This window comes from Chiloscyllium plagiosum, chromosome 23, assembly GCF_004010195.1.
Source record: "Chiloscyllium plagiosum isolate BGI_BamShark_2017 chromosome 23, ASM401019v2, whole genome shotgun sequence".
Lineage (NCBI taxonomy): Eukaryota > Metazoa > Chordata > Chondrichthyes > Orectolobiformes > Hemiscylliidae > Chiloscyllium > Chiloscyllium plagiosum.
The window spans coordinates 21,445,318-21,460,940 of record NC_057732.1 but is presented as its reverse complement, the minus strand read 5'-3'; positions in this window follow the sequence as shown (position 1 = coordinate 21,460,940).

Sequence of the window (15,623 nt, the reverse complement as noted above, 5' to 3'; positions counted from 1 at the left end):
TAAAAGAAAAAAGTATGCAACCACGAGATGCAGAATCTCCTCAGTTCAGGCGACTGATGCCGAGCTGGCTGGCCATAGCTAGTGTACTGTGCACAAGTAAATAAAGTTAAAAATCACACAACACCAGCTTATAGTCCAACAGCACTAGCTTTCGAAGCGCTGCTCCTGATTGCTCTGCTAGTTCAAGAGAACAAGTCTTCTGTACTATTGGTCGAATGTTCTCGGGGCCCATAGTCTTTTTAGTCTCCAGTACCTTCAACTGTTAGCTGATATACTAATTCAATTCATTACATTTGATAAGACTGGGAACTGTGATAGAGTCACAGAGATGTACAGCATGGAAACAGACCCTTCCATCCAACTTGTCCATGCCGACCAGATATCCCAACCCAATCTAGTCCCACCTGCCAGCACCTGGCCCATATCCCTCCAAACCCTTCCTATTCATATACCCTTCCAAATGCCTTTTAAATGTGGCAATTGTGTTAGCCTCCACCACTTCTTCTGGCAGCTCATTCCATATACATTACCACCCTCTGCATGAAAAAGTTGCCCGTTACGTCTCTTTTATATCTTTCCCTTCTCACCCAAAACTTATGCCCTCTAGTTCTGGACTCCCCCATCCCAGTGAAAATAACTTGTCCAATTATCCTATCCATGCCCCTAATGATTTTATAAACGTTTGTAAGATCACCCCTCAGCCTCCAAAGCTGCAGGGAAAACAATCCCAGCCTATAGCTCAAATCCTCCAACCCCTGGCAACATTCTTGTAAATCTTTTCTGAACCCTTCCAAGTTTCACAATATCTTTCCGATAGGAGGGAGACCAGAATTGTACACAATATTCCAAAAGTGGCCTAACCAATGTCCTGTACAGCCACAACATAACCTCCAAACTCCAGTTTTCAATACTCTGACCAATAAAGGAAAGCATACCAAACGCCTTCTTCACTATCCTATCTATCTGCGACTCCACTTTCAAGGAGCTATGGACCCGAGCGCCAAGCTCTCTTTGTTCAGCAACACTAGGACCTTAAGTGTATAAGTCCTGCTAAGATTTGCTTTCCCAAAATGCAGCACCTCACATTTATCTAAAGTAAATTCCATCTGGCACTACATAGCCTAATGGCCTATCTGATCAAGATGCCATTGTAATCTGAGACAACCTTCTTCGCTGTCCACTACACCTCCAATTTTGGTGTCATTTGCAAACTTACTAACTATACCTCTTATGCTCACATCCAAATCATTTATATAAATATTGAAAAGTAGTGGACCCAGTTCCGATCCTTGTGGCACTCCACTGGTCACAGGCCTTCAGCCTGAAAAACAACCCTCCCACCACCTCCCTCTGTCTTCAACCTTTGAGCCAATTCTGCATCCAAATGGCTAGTTCTCCCCATATTCCATGTGATCTAACCTTGCTAACCGGTCTCCCATGGGGAACCTTGTCGAACGCCTTACTGAAGTCCCTATAGATCATGTTCACCGCTATGCCCTCATCAATCCTCTGTTACTTCAAAAAGCTCCATCAAGTTTGTGAGGCATGGTTTCCACACACAAAGCCATGATGACTATCCCTGATCAGTCCTTGCCTTTCCAAGTACATGTACATCCTGACCCTCAGGATTCCTTCCAACAACTTGCCCACCACCGACCAGGTTCACTGGTCCATAGTTCCCTGGCTTGTCCTTACCACCCTTCTTTAATAGTGGCATCATGTTACCCAACTTACTGTCTTCTAACACCTCACCTGTGACTACCACAGATTGCAATCAGTACAAATATCTCAGCAAGGGGCCCAGCAATCACAGAGCTTCCCTAGAGTTCTAGGGTACACCTGATTAGGTCCTGGGGATTTATCCACTTTTATGCTTATCAAGACATCAAGCATTTCATTCTCTAATATGGACATTTTTCAAAATGTCACCATATGTTTCCCTACATTCTATATATTCAATGTCTTCTTCCACAGTAAACACTGATGCAAAATACTCATTTAGCACCTCCCCCATCTCTGGTGGCTCCACACAAAGGCTGCCTTACTGATCTTTGAAGGCCCTATTCTTTCCATAGTTACCCTTTTGTCCTTAATATATTTGTAAAAACCCTTTGGATTCTCTTTAATTCTATTTGCCAAAGCTATTTCATGTCCCCATTTTGCTGTCCTGATTTCCCTCATAAATATACTCCTACTGCCTTTATATTAGAACATAGAAAAGTACAGCACAGAACAGGCCCTTTGGCCCATGATGTTGTGCCGGGGTTTAATCCTAATGTAAAATATAATAACCTACGCACCCCTCAACTCACTGCTATCTGCGTGTATGTCAAGCAATCACTTAAATGTCCCTAATGACTCTGCTTCCTCCACCACTGCTGGCAATGCATTCACAACTGTCTACGTAAAGAACCTTCCTCTGATGTACCCCCTAAACCTTTCTCCTAATATCTTAAAACTATGACCCCTCATACCAGTCAATCCTGCCTTGGGGAAAAGTCTCTGGCTATTGACCCTATCTATTCCACTCATTATCTTGTATACCTCGATCTTCCTCCTCTCCAGAGAGAAATGTCAGAGCTTCTTCAACCTTTCTTCATAAGGCAAGCCCTCCAGTCCAGGCAACATCCTGGTAAACCTTCTTTGCACCCTCTCCAAAGCCTCTGTATCTTTCCTATAGTAGGGCAACCAGAACTGGACACAATATTCTAAGTGTGGTCTCACCAGGGACTTGTAGAGCTGCAGCAAAACTTCGCAGCTCTTAAACTCAATCCCCCTGTTAAGAAAGCATATGGTGTTTTGGCTTTCATTAACAACCCTATCCACTTGGGTAGCAACTTTGAGGGATCTATACACGTGAACACCAAGATCCCACTGTTCCTCCACACAACCAAGAATCCTGTCTTTAATCCTATATTCAGCATTCAAGTTTGACCTTCCAAAATGCATCACTTCTCAGCCCAGCTCTGCATCCTGTCTATGTTGCGCTGCAGCCTGCAATAGCTCTTGATACTATCGACAGCATTTCCAACCTTTGTGTCAACAGCAATTTTACTAACCAACCCCTCAACCTCCTCATCCAAGTCATTTATAAAAACTACAAAGAGTAGATGCCCAAGGACAGAGCCCTGTGGGACCCCACTGAACACTGACCTCCAGGCAGAATACTTTTCATGTCCAACCACTCAACCTTCTGTCAGCCAACCAATTCTGAATCCAGGTAGCCAAATCTCCCTGTATCCCATCATTTCTGACTTTATGAATGAGCCTACAGTGGGGAACCTTATCAAATGCCTTGCTGAAATCCATATACACTTCATCCGCTGCTCGACCTTCGACCTGTCTTGTCACCTCAAAGAACTCAATAAGATTTGTGAGGCATGATCTCCCCTTCATAAAGCAATGCTGACTGCCTTTAATAATGCTATGCTTTGTCAAATAGTCATAAATCCTATCCCTCAGAATTCTTTCCAAAACTTTGCTGACCACAGACATAAGACTGACTGGTCTGTAATTGCCAGGGATTTCCCTATTACCCTTCTTGGAAAGAGGAGCAACATTCACCTCCTTCCAATCGTTGGGTATGACCCCCATGGAGAGTGAGGAGACAATGATTTTCGCCACCGGCTTAGCAACCTCCTTTCTCACTTCCCGGAGCAGCCTAGGATGTATCTGGTCTGGCCCTAGGGAATTATCAATCTTAATGTTTGCCAAAATTTCCAGCACATCAACTTCATCAATCTTGATCTGTTTAAACCTGTATTCCAGCTCCTCAAAGCTCTCATTAACAACCTCTTATTCACCTCCAACCTGCAATAGCTCTCGAGGTGAAACATGAGATGTTCTTCCTCCAGTTTGTGTGTGGCCTTTTTTTGACAATGGAGGTCTTGGGAAGGGTGGAGTGGATAGGTGCACAGGAAGATGGACAAGTTACCTCAGGTCAAGAGAGTGGGGTGGAGAGGGAGGGTGGGGAGATTTGGAAGCTGGTGAGTTCTATGCTGAGGCCATAAAGTTGTAAGCTCTCGAGGTGAAACATGAGATGTTCTTCCTCCAGTTTGTGTGTGGCCTTATTTTGACAATGAAGGCGGTCTAGGATGAACGTGTCATTGGAAGAGTGGGAGGGGAAATTGAAATGGCTGGCAACTGGGAGATGTGGTTGATTGGAGCATGTGGACCACAGATATTCCCTGAACCACTCCCCAGGTTTGCACTCTGTCTCTCCGATGTAGAGGAGACCACATAGGGAGCATTGGATGCAATAAATCAGGTTAGAGAAAATGCAAGTAAATCTCTGACAGGCTTTGATCCTTTGGGGCCTTGGATGGAGGTAAGGGGGTTTGGGGGATGTTATGGCAGGTATTGTACCATCTGTGACCACAGGGAAAGATGCCAGGTGTGAGTTACGTGAATATTATTAAAACTGTAGAAGGAATGAAGAATACATTTCCTCTGATGGAAGCAAACAGATTTATTCTAATATAACTCAGTTGTTTGAGGTGGCCATTTTGGATTCATTTACTACTCAAACTTTGCCATCCTTGAGGAAGTTCAAAGCTTGTTACAAATGCTATATACAGCATCTCCCAATTGGTCATGTCATTGGCTGGCACAATCTCCAGAACTGAAGGAAGGCACATGGGTTGATATGCCTCTGTAAAATTTTGGAGGGCAAAGTAAACATTTCTAAGCAGTACATAAAATGAAGGAGTTGGAAGAATTCTTTACCAACAGCTTCAGCACCTCACAATATGTTTCCTTTGCTAATTCCTTTTTCCCAAGAACAGTTAATCTTCCAGAAACATTAATCTTTTTACCTGTAATGATTCACATTTAAGCAAAATCAACTGAACAATTTTAATTCATGTGACCATTGACTGGACTTATCGTGCACCTCCCATGAAAGATCTTCAGTGGAAGACTTCAGAGGGAAGCCTTACCAAATCGAACGCCGATTAGTGATTATCCAACTTGGTGATACATTTCATTCTGCAGTGTCAACCTAGCTTTAGTGGCAAAACGTGCCCCTGAGTCAAAAGTCATACGATTCTAGAGTAGGCCTTAAACCTAAGGATATTGAGTGAATTTTATGAGGGCTCAGATTACTCTGACTCCTGACCGAAAAGTCTCATAATGTCTCAGTGAATAGATACGTAGCTGCTTTGCACTGATGTTGGGAGTAGCCTTAGTTAGATCAGAGTGGGACCTTCATCTGATTGAATGGCAGCTGTGTTCTCCCAGCAACATCAGAGTTGACTGGAACTACAGCCAGTTTCCAGTTTTTTTAAAAAAAGGACTAGTAAATGCTGTACCTAAAGGCTTGCAAGTACAGCGATTTTTTTTTTTGTTTTGAATAGGCATGATGGTAGATCCCAGCAAGAAGGAGAGGGTCAATTTTAGAGGTGAGCCCAAGCTCAAAAGGTGTGAGAATCTTGGGTGGGGATGGAGATGGCTGTTTTGTCAATAAAGATTTAGTTAGCCTTTCATTTCTCAATGGCTCCTCTTTAGAAAGTGGAAACACGTTTTCTCACTCGGACAGCAATGAGATCATTTGATGGGTACCACTGAATAACTACAGTAATGCCAGTTAAAAAGCTTGCAGACAATGAGTTACATTTGGTTATGCACAGCTGAAATTCTAAGTTTCAAACGCATATTCAAGTTCGAATTATCTTTTGAATATAAATCATCAATAACGTCTTGAACTTTCATTTTTATTGTTGGCCTTCCAATCCTTTAAACCTTTTTGAAGAGACATTCAATTAAAATCCCATCTTCCCTCAAGTGGTAAAGTCACCATCATTCCAGAGGACCATAGGGCTGCTCTCATCAGAAAAAGATGACTGACGGTGAGTTTAGTGTGAGGGTCACAATGTTTTAGGGTAAGCAATAGCTCCCACATAAGCAAGAATGTGTGACATCAACGTTAATATTTGCAACATATATTTAATGAACAATTTTAGGAATTTGGTCAGAAAAATAACATCACACCAATGCCACAGTTACAGGATAACTATAGCTTCCCCATTGAATTATTTTATTATTTTTAAATATTCAAATGTATGTGGACTGACCTATTCCAGAAATTGTGCAATTTAAGCAACAGCAGTTTAAAGGAAAAGAAATGTTCTCGCTGTAGTCTTTGCTCTTGCTGGTTAACATTGCAAATAATTGTTAATGTTTTCTAAGAATCGAGAGTCTATTATAAAGAGGGCAAGATTTCCTGGGCTTGAAGGATTGATGATCAATTACTATTCACTGTGTTGTCTTATTTCTAGGGCTGCAGTTAACCATTTCATATGACAGCATTTTTATCCAAAACTCTGAATGTATGTGAATGTGGATTGTTTTGTTGAACAAAGGTACATTTCATCATTCAGTGTTTGTTGCACTTCTTAATTTCACAATTGATAAGTCAGAGTTGTATCCATTGGTAATCAGAATCCCTGTATTCATGGGAATATATTTCCAGCCTCAACAGTTTGTGACATAATGTGTCAGGATCAAACTTTAAAAATTGTGCAAAATCCCAGCTTTTACAAATGAACATAGCAGTTAGCAGCCTGAAGTGTGTTTATGATGCCTTGGCAGTTTTAATAGAATTCATTAATAAGGGCACATAGTCAATTAAATTTGTTTCCCATTTTCTTCTGAATCTTCCGAGGTCATTTTCACATTTTTGGACCCAAATTGTTTAATTTTTTTTCCAAATGGTGCACATTTCACATTTCATTGAGCTATCAATTTCTGCATTTGTGTGCAATTATTATTTAATCTGATTGATATTCTAGAGTAACTGTAGGCGACCAGCAGTAATTATGGTAATTCAGTCGAGTTTCTTAAAATTTCTCCTGGAGCTTTCTTAAGAGGATGATCTATGCTGAGACTGATTATGTTACATTGCATGACATCCCTTCAAAATTGAACCATTCTTTTTAACTATTTGAAGTAACTTAAAAAAAAGCACCCTCAGGGTGCATGACTTTATTTAAGCCAGTGAATTACCTATAACCAAGAAAAGCTTCCCAAGTAAAAGCTTCTTCACTTCAAATAATGGTCTAAAACATCTCAACTCTAACTCTACATGACTCAACTGAGGAGACAGGCTTTCCATTTGCAGGTTCTGCTTTTTAAAAAAAATCTTGAAGTCTATCGTGTGCACAACTCTTAACTACAGTACCTCATTCAGATAGATGAATTTAGGCATAGCTGAAGTAACAACAGAACACATAAAAACCTTCGGAAAAACAGAGTTTGAAGGTATAGCTGAATGTTGTGATGAAATGAATTGGATGGTTACCCCCCCCCCCCCCCCACCGCAACTGACTTGAGCCATCTGTAACATTATTTTAGAAAACACCTAAAACAATGGAGGTCAGTCATTTAAAAATGTAAGCTTAATTAATCATGTGCTATTAATGTTGAAAATCATATTACAAAGAAATAATGTGACATCCAAATTAGCAATGCAACTTGACTTCTCTCATACTTTTTAGTCACTGCAAACATTTCTTTTCAGCATGCACCTATCGCATTTCGATTAAATCATCATGCTAGTCAGAATTAAGGAACCAATTACCAGATTTCTTTTGACTGAAAGAAAGCAATTTTATTAGCTCCTAACCCCAAGGCAAAAAATAATAAAACACCATTAAACGTATTTTGGACACCTAGCTATGAGTTTGTTCTCAGACGCTCTGTCTGACACTTGCCAACATCTCTACATCATCATGGTGCTCCAATGCTCTTACCATATGCTCCTGTACTCCAGTGCTGCACTTTGGAGTGCACTGACATTTCTCATTGGAATGCTGCTGCCAGGGCACTTTGTACTAAGGGACACCTGACATTTGGACTGGACCAAGCTGTTTTTCGCTGTCAGAATTCATTCATTGTGTCTACTTGGATGCTTCCATCAACTTTGAGTGTTGGTGCTTTGTTCTCAGTTATGCTCACTCATACTTCTATCTTGCCTTACAGTTTAGTTGATAAGTAAAGCAAGGTAAATTGTCAAGTTGGTTAGCAGTCGTCAGTCAAGAGGGTGGACATTTTGCTGAACACTCAGTCCTATGTCAATTTCACAACTGCACTGTGTGTCAGCCGTTTATATGACAAGCATTGAATGTGCTTCAAACAAATGGCCATTTCTCAATGTCTATAGGAGTAGTCCTCAGTTAGATTCAGGGAGACAACTTTTCAGTCAGGAGGTCTTGGCAGAGTCAGTCAGAAAAGCCTCTGGTGTCAGTCCCAGGGCTTGGGTATGGTCAGATGGCAAGTTGCGGTGTTCATGGTCAAGGGGCCCCTACCTCTGTAGTTTGTAGAGTGACCATGGTCAGGAATTGTATAGATATCAATCGGGGGTGGAGGGGCTTCCTACTGAAGTTGATCAAGGGCTTCAGCCACAGTCAGTTCTGGGAATCCATCCACTAAAGTCAAAATGGGTGTATCAGGGACCACTCCTCTGGGAAGGAAGCTAAGGAGCTCAGTTGTGGGAATTGGAGCCAGAATGTTGAGATGTAGAGGAGATAAAATACCTGAATGGGGCAATTCGATAAATAAAATGGGGAGATAATACAGCATGGAGAAGAGAGGGTCATGTAGGGATGGGTGATGTAAGTAGATACCCTGGCTTTGATGGGCTGACAGTACACTACGAGACCCAGCCTTCTGACTTAATACACTGAGGCTTGGATGAGGCATGAGCATAAAATGGGCAGACAAAGACTGAGATAGATGGTTTGGTCAGAATTTGGGGGAAGTGCAAAACCTATGGGATTAACAAGGGGGCTGGTTATGTTTGGGGATTCACCAAGATGCAGATTCTGAGCCTAGGACTCAATGTTTGAGGAATGACCATTGATACTTTCCATCATGCTGTAAATACATGCACTATTAACAATAATGGCTGCCACAACACCCACAGATGATGGAGTAAGTTCTTTGCTGTAGAGTGAGGGGTTTCAAGGGGCTACACCATGACCCAGATACCTGTATGCACACCAGTGACTCACATGCTTTGTGAAACTTACATATTAGTCTACTGTGTGCACTCCAGTTTCTTCCTGAAAACTCTCCGATTTATATCACGCAAGACAAAGATAATACTTTGATTACAATAGCAATGTTTGTTGACCTGGAAAATGGAACCCAGTTACCAAAGTAGCAATCACCTGTGTTTCAACTTTTGCAGGAGCTGCTCACTTCACTCCTGGGATAACCGAACACAGGATGGGTGTGTTCTGAATCTTTGATGTTAAAGTTGAGGCTAGACAGAGATTCTTGCAGAGCTGAACATCTCATCTATGCTGCCTACGTGATCTCAAAAGGTCTTCCTCCTTTTCCTCCTGCCAAAAATTGCATGCTACACCAAGTTCCTGGGGTGGAGGAAGCCTACCCATGACTGGAGTCTGTTAGCATGGGAGATTTGACCTGGGGTTTTCTTCTCTGGTTTGTTGCCTCCTAGCACAACCCTGTCTTCTCATGAAGAAGGAGCACCTGGAGTGAGGTCAATGTCATCATCCCCATCACCTAGCAGTTGGTGGCTCAGCAATGGATTGTAGGTCTGTACATATATTGAGCAAACGCTGAGATTCCATGTCGTTGCTTGACAGACCTGCACTTTACTCCTGTGTCTGTATTAGTATTTGTATGAAGTCCCTACTTGCTGACACTATGCCCCTCCTGCCTGTGACTGAGCAGGTGTCTGGTCTCCTACAGTCCTCTATGTGCTGGTGACCTGGGCGATTCTTCCTCAACCAGCCAAGGAGATGTGTTACTGAAATGCAGACCAGCTGGTTCTCCCATCTCTAATCTCGATAAAATACCCAGCACGGTGTCAGTATCTGAGCTGCTGGAGTAATGCAGGAGGCATTTGTATCCTCTGAGGCATTTGCATCCTCTGAGGCATCTGTGCTGTTTTTCCCAAAGCTAGAGGACAACATGAACAATTTGCTCATGCCTAAAGGAGAAGAAAGAGAGAAAGCATTGTGATCAAGGGTGAACAATAATGTGGCACATTAATAATAACTTGACAGTAGGGATCATAGGAGTGCAGCGCAATGATGGGCAATGCTTCTTGTTCAGTTGTCAGTACATGTAGGTTTCAGCATTTCCCCAGGAGCAGTCCCATTCTTTGCCACCTAGCATCAATACATTTTCCTTGTAGCAAGTGAGGGATTGATTGTCTTGCACCCACCATCTACTGTGGTTCTATCAGCCCTGTTATGGGATGTTTTCTCCTGGAATGAGAAAAAGGGAGGAGTGAGATGATAGTGAGTGGCAAAGCTGTTGGTGCTGGTGAAGTGGACGAAGGCTTGGTGAACTGTCCCGAAAGAGGAGTACAACAAGGTTGCACTGTTGCCAAAATTATTTAACCTGTAGACACAACAAATATTTGGAGAATTGGGATATATTTCCAGAAGTAAAACTGTGAAACAAGAACATAAATATGCAATATGCTGCCAATATGGCATTACTTACAGAACTGGAGAAGGCCTTACAAATTATCACAGGTTAACTAACATTTCAAAATTTAAAATATTGATTGTGAACACCAAAAAGACAAACACAATGGTAGTTGGAAGGAATGTGTTTAAAGAAACTAGGGTGAAGATGGTGTCACACTGGAACAAGTAGGTAAGTTTTTCACTTTGGATAAATTATAAAAGAAGGTAGCAGTTTGGTTGTAGATGTTTGAGGAAGGGTAGAGGTACCCAGAAGTAATTTTGTGAAAATGAATACTGCATTGACAAGAGATTTCAAGCTTGTATCAAGGAATAAAATCATAACATGGTACATTCCATCAACTTCCTTGCTTTCCTCAGAAACCTGGATGTTAAGATCTATGGAATATTCCATACACAGGCTGAGAGATAAATTAAGAAGTACTTGAAAATGCAAAAGAAAACAAACTGAGAGAAGTAGCATGTGGAAAGGAAAATTTCTGAAAATTCATTGAGAGCTCTTCATAAAGGCAGGTGTAGGGCAGCAGAAAGGGGATTAATCTCGACGTAGCTGGATGACAAATGTCACAGAGTGGTTGTAGGTGATGTGTGAGGATGGTGCAAGACAGACAAATATTGCATACCAAGAGACAGCATACCTTATGGCAAATGTAGTTACAAGCAGCAGCAGCATTCAGTTCGGAGTAGGACACATTTAATAATTTGTGTAGCTTGTAACAATGCATGACTAACACACAACTGTGAAGTGCAGACACCTCTGGCCTTCAAATATTAAACTACATAATTTATAAAGCTTAAGGTATATTACAGCAGTAAGGATTTATAATCAGGACAGGGTATCTGTCCAAATCTTTTGGCATTGATAGGTCCTCTTTTCAGACATTTACTCAACAAACTCATACAATTTTCTTTAATGAGGTCATTGCACAAGACAGACAACCCAATGCCTAGTTTGACACTCTGTAATTCTGCAGTGAAATGTTTTTCCTCAGACTGAAATGAGATCAGTAAAATGGAGCAATCTGTCAAAATATGGCATATAAATTGTAATCATGCAGTCTCCTCACTTTCCAGACACAAGGAGTGGACCTAATCTTTCTACTTTGACAATTTTGGTTGACTTGCAAGGAATATTTTTTTCAATGATCTTAAAATTAAAATGTATCAATCAAGGATCATCACACAGCAATATCATGCAAGGGTTTACTGAGATAGACTCTTAAAGCACATCTTGCCCTAATTTCCTATGAAATTAAATGATTCATTGTTTTGGATTGAAATACAATCATACACAAATGTCTACTCTGATCTGCCATAGTCATGTGACCTTTACCATGAGGTACACATTGTCGGCAGACATCTTAAACTTCACTTCATTGAAGTCCTCCTTTTGAACATAATGCTGTGTGGTAAACTTGAAACATCATGTCAGGAGTGATGAGTGTCCAGAATATGCCTTTTAAAAAGAAATGAAGATCACAATGAAAACACTGGTTGAGAAAATATGACTGCAGCTTTTCCCCTACAGTTCCTCTTCAAATAACTGTAGATATGACAACACAGGGCAGTTTTTCATGAACAGTGGCAGAATTATGTAGTTACGCAACAGTAAGCATCTTCTGATCTGTCTTGTTAGGATCCCCATAGTGAACATTAACTTTAAAGTCAAGGGAGCATAAATTTTATTTAAGTACTGAATATGAAAGGGAGAAGATGTAAATTATCTAAAGTACTTCTCAGTAGCGCAGTGTTTGCAGCACGCATTTATGGTTTCAATTTCCTGTAGGTCCTTATAGGTACATCCTTGAATCTGCCAGTTTCCATGATGACTCAACCACCTCCTCTGGCCATTCTCCTTATCCCTTTGCTCAGAGTAGCAATATGTAATACAATTCCACATGCAGTTAATGTTACAACTGCTAAACTAATATTCCCAAAGCCACTCTTGATGAAGTATCCCAGCATGACAGGGAGAAATCAAACATTGATACAGTACGTTTTTCAAGACTATCATGTCCTTTAATTCTAACTCCAGGAATATTAACCCTTTCATCCTAGTGACTGACATAAGAGATCTGAAGACAAGATTTCATTTGTTAAACCTTTAACAAATAAGCTAAACATTGACTAAGCATTATTTTATAAATAAAGGTAAAGCTGCCATAGTTCTACTAGACCATAGGGCTGCTTTTTCATTAGAGAGAGATGAACGGCAGTGGTTTAACCTCAGGGTTACTATGCCTCAAGCGAGACAAGAGTTTAAGAGGGAGAGTCCTTCACAGTAGCTTCAGGTGGTGCAGGAATTAAATGTACACTGTTAGCATCATTCACAGACTGTCCAGGCAATTGGGCCAACTGATCCCCTTTCTATTTTATGGAGACCTGTTAAAGAAAAGATAGCTCTCCCGAACATGATTGTAAATACTGCTCTATCTTCATACAATACACCACACTGCAGAATTGTACCATATTAAAGTTACTCCCAGTTTGCTACAAGACAATTTCTGTCTAATTCACTGAGCATTCAATGACCCTCAAAGTCATTTTCTTCCGTCTTCTGAGAATCCCTAACCATCTTTCAGCAGCAAGACCCAAACAGGTGATTTGTTCCCCCTGCCACACCAGGGTGAAGCTTTCACCATCTATAAATTTCCATCATGCCTACCTCCACAAGCAGAGAACATGTAATCACCATCACTATGACTAACAGAACTGCCCATTTTCACCAGGATGTGGAGGTGCCAATGTTGGACTGGGGTGGACAAAGTTCCTCTGATTTTGCTCGACTACTACCTAACAAAGGAACTGCACTACAAAAGCCTGTACTTCCAAATCAACATGTTGGACTATAACCTGATATTGTATTCTTGCCTGTTAGTTTCTGTCTGTCTATTTCTCTCTCTCTTCTCTTTCTCTCTCTCATCTCTCAGTAAGTCTTCATGCAACAACAACTGCTGCCCCCCCCCCCCTGTTTGTATCTGCCACTTTGATTTCAATATGACTGTTACCCTAGTTACATAAGACAATAAGGTCATATTGATTATCACAGGGCAGAGGTAGATGGTCTTTTGTTCCATTTTACCTTAAATTAACAGAATAAAACACTTCCATCTTTAAAAACATTGCATTCATTACAGTCCAGACTTCTGACGAGATGCTTCTGCTTGTTAATGATATGCTCAATAGTTAATCTGATGTTTGTGTTGGTTTGATCACATTTATGTTCTATTTGTGTTCAGGGCTAGCCATTCACATCTAGTCAGCTAGTGGAATAGCGTTTCCCAGTTGATCGGAATTAGCTCTCCCCCTGGGACAATACACCCAATGGATTACATAGGATTAAGTCTGGAAAGTACATGTCTAACTGCTTGCAACTGTGAATCTGAATGGAATGCTATACCACCACTGTCAACATCAGTTGTTTTGTGTGGACTCCCTACTCTGCAGAAATCTATTGCTCATTCAGCATCTCCCATTGGCTCAGCTGTAATAAACTGAATGGATGAAATGAACACATTATATGGAGAAACCCAATAAAATGTTTCCTTGAGCCACTCCTCCCACAACTAGTACTTTATACCAATATTGGAATCCATCTTACACAGCTAGCATGTGATAGATTTGAATTGATGTGTAAGAATCATTAACATTAAAAAAAAGCACATGCTATGCTATATTCCTGATATTGCTGCTGTGTGTTCCTATTGACTGCTGACAGACTCTTTAGTGCCCAATAGTAATTCCTGGACTTCATTACCAAGACATGTGCCTGATGATTTACACATGAGCAAATTGATTGAGGTCTGCTGCCACTTGTGAAATCAAAATGCCACCAAGTATCACAGCCTCAGCAAAACAAGGGAGGACACTGAGGGGAAAAAAAGCAAAACTAGAACAAAATGAAGATGGAGGGAGTTGTTTGTTTTCTTTTCAAACATGAAAGGACTGAAAGAACTTGTCAATGAAATGCCAATCATTTCTCTTAACGATAAAGCCTACATTGATAAATACTAGAATAGGCTAATGATATACTCTGATGTTTCTTTGTCACTGGTTCACACTGAGAGGGTTGACAGAGTGCTAGAAAGCTGCATTATCCTCAGGCTATTTTTGACAGGAGGATGTTGGAACAATCAATGGTGAGAATGATTAGATTGTCAGTTTATTTTGGTTCTTCCTGCAGTTGCTGTCTGTGCATCTGAAGGTATGATACACGGCAACAGGTAAAGATTGTCTACTTCAATAGGTTCAAAGCAGCCAGTCAGGAACAGACAGTTTTAAAAAAACTAAGTTAAAAATCACACAACACCAGGTTATAGTCTAACAAGTTTAATTGGAAGCACTAGCTTTTGGAGCGCCGCTCCTTCATCAGGTGACAATCACCTGATGAAGGAGCGTCGCTCTGAAAGCTAGTGTGCTTCCAATTAAACCTGTTGGACTATAACCTAGTGTTGTGTGATTTTTAACTTTGTACACCCCAGTCCAACACCAGCATCTCCAAATTTAAAAAACTAAGTTTAATTTCTTTGCTTCAATGAATGCTCTCATTCTAGATAGATGGAAAACAGAATTTTAAATTATAACCATGAAAATTTTGTGCTTAATGGTTCTATAAAGAACATAACAAAAGAACTAGGAGCAGGAGAAGCCCATTTGCACCTTCGAGCCTGCTTCACCTTTCAATAAGATCATGGCTGATCTTTTTGTGACCTCAACTCCACTTACTAACCCTCTCACCATAACCCTTATTTCCTTTAAACCCCACAGAAGCAATCATCCTAATACCCACAACGGAGCTGCATTCGGACATTATTTAAATGGGCCACATCACACTGCAGCAGCCAGGATCTAGGAGCAGCAGAAAGAAAAATACATATACAGCCTATTCAAGAAGAATGGGTACCCAATAAACATAGTCCGCCAATTCCTAAACAACAAACCCAAACAAGTAGGCACGATATGCCCATAAACTCTAGCCACATTGCCATACATCAAAGATATCTCTGAAATGACTACCAGACTATTCCAACCCCCTGGCATCATGGTAGCCCACAAACCTACCAACACACTTAAACAGTGGTTGATGAACCTAAAGGACCCTATACCAACAGCCAGCAAAATGAATGTCATTTACTAAATACCTTGTAGGACTGTAACAAACAC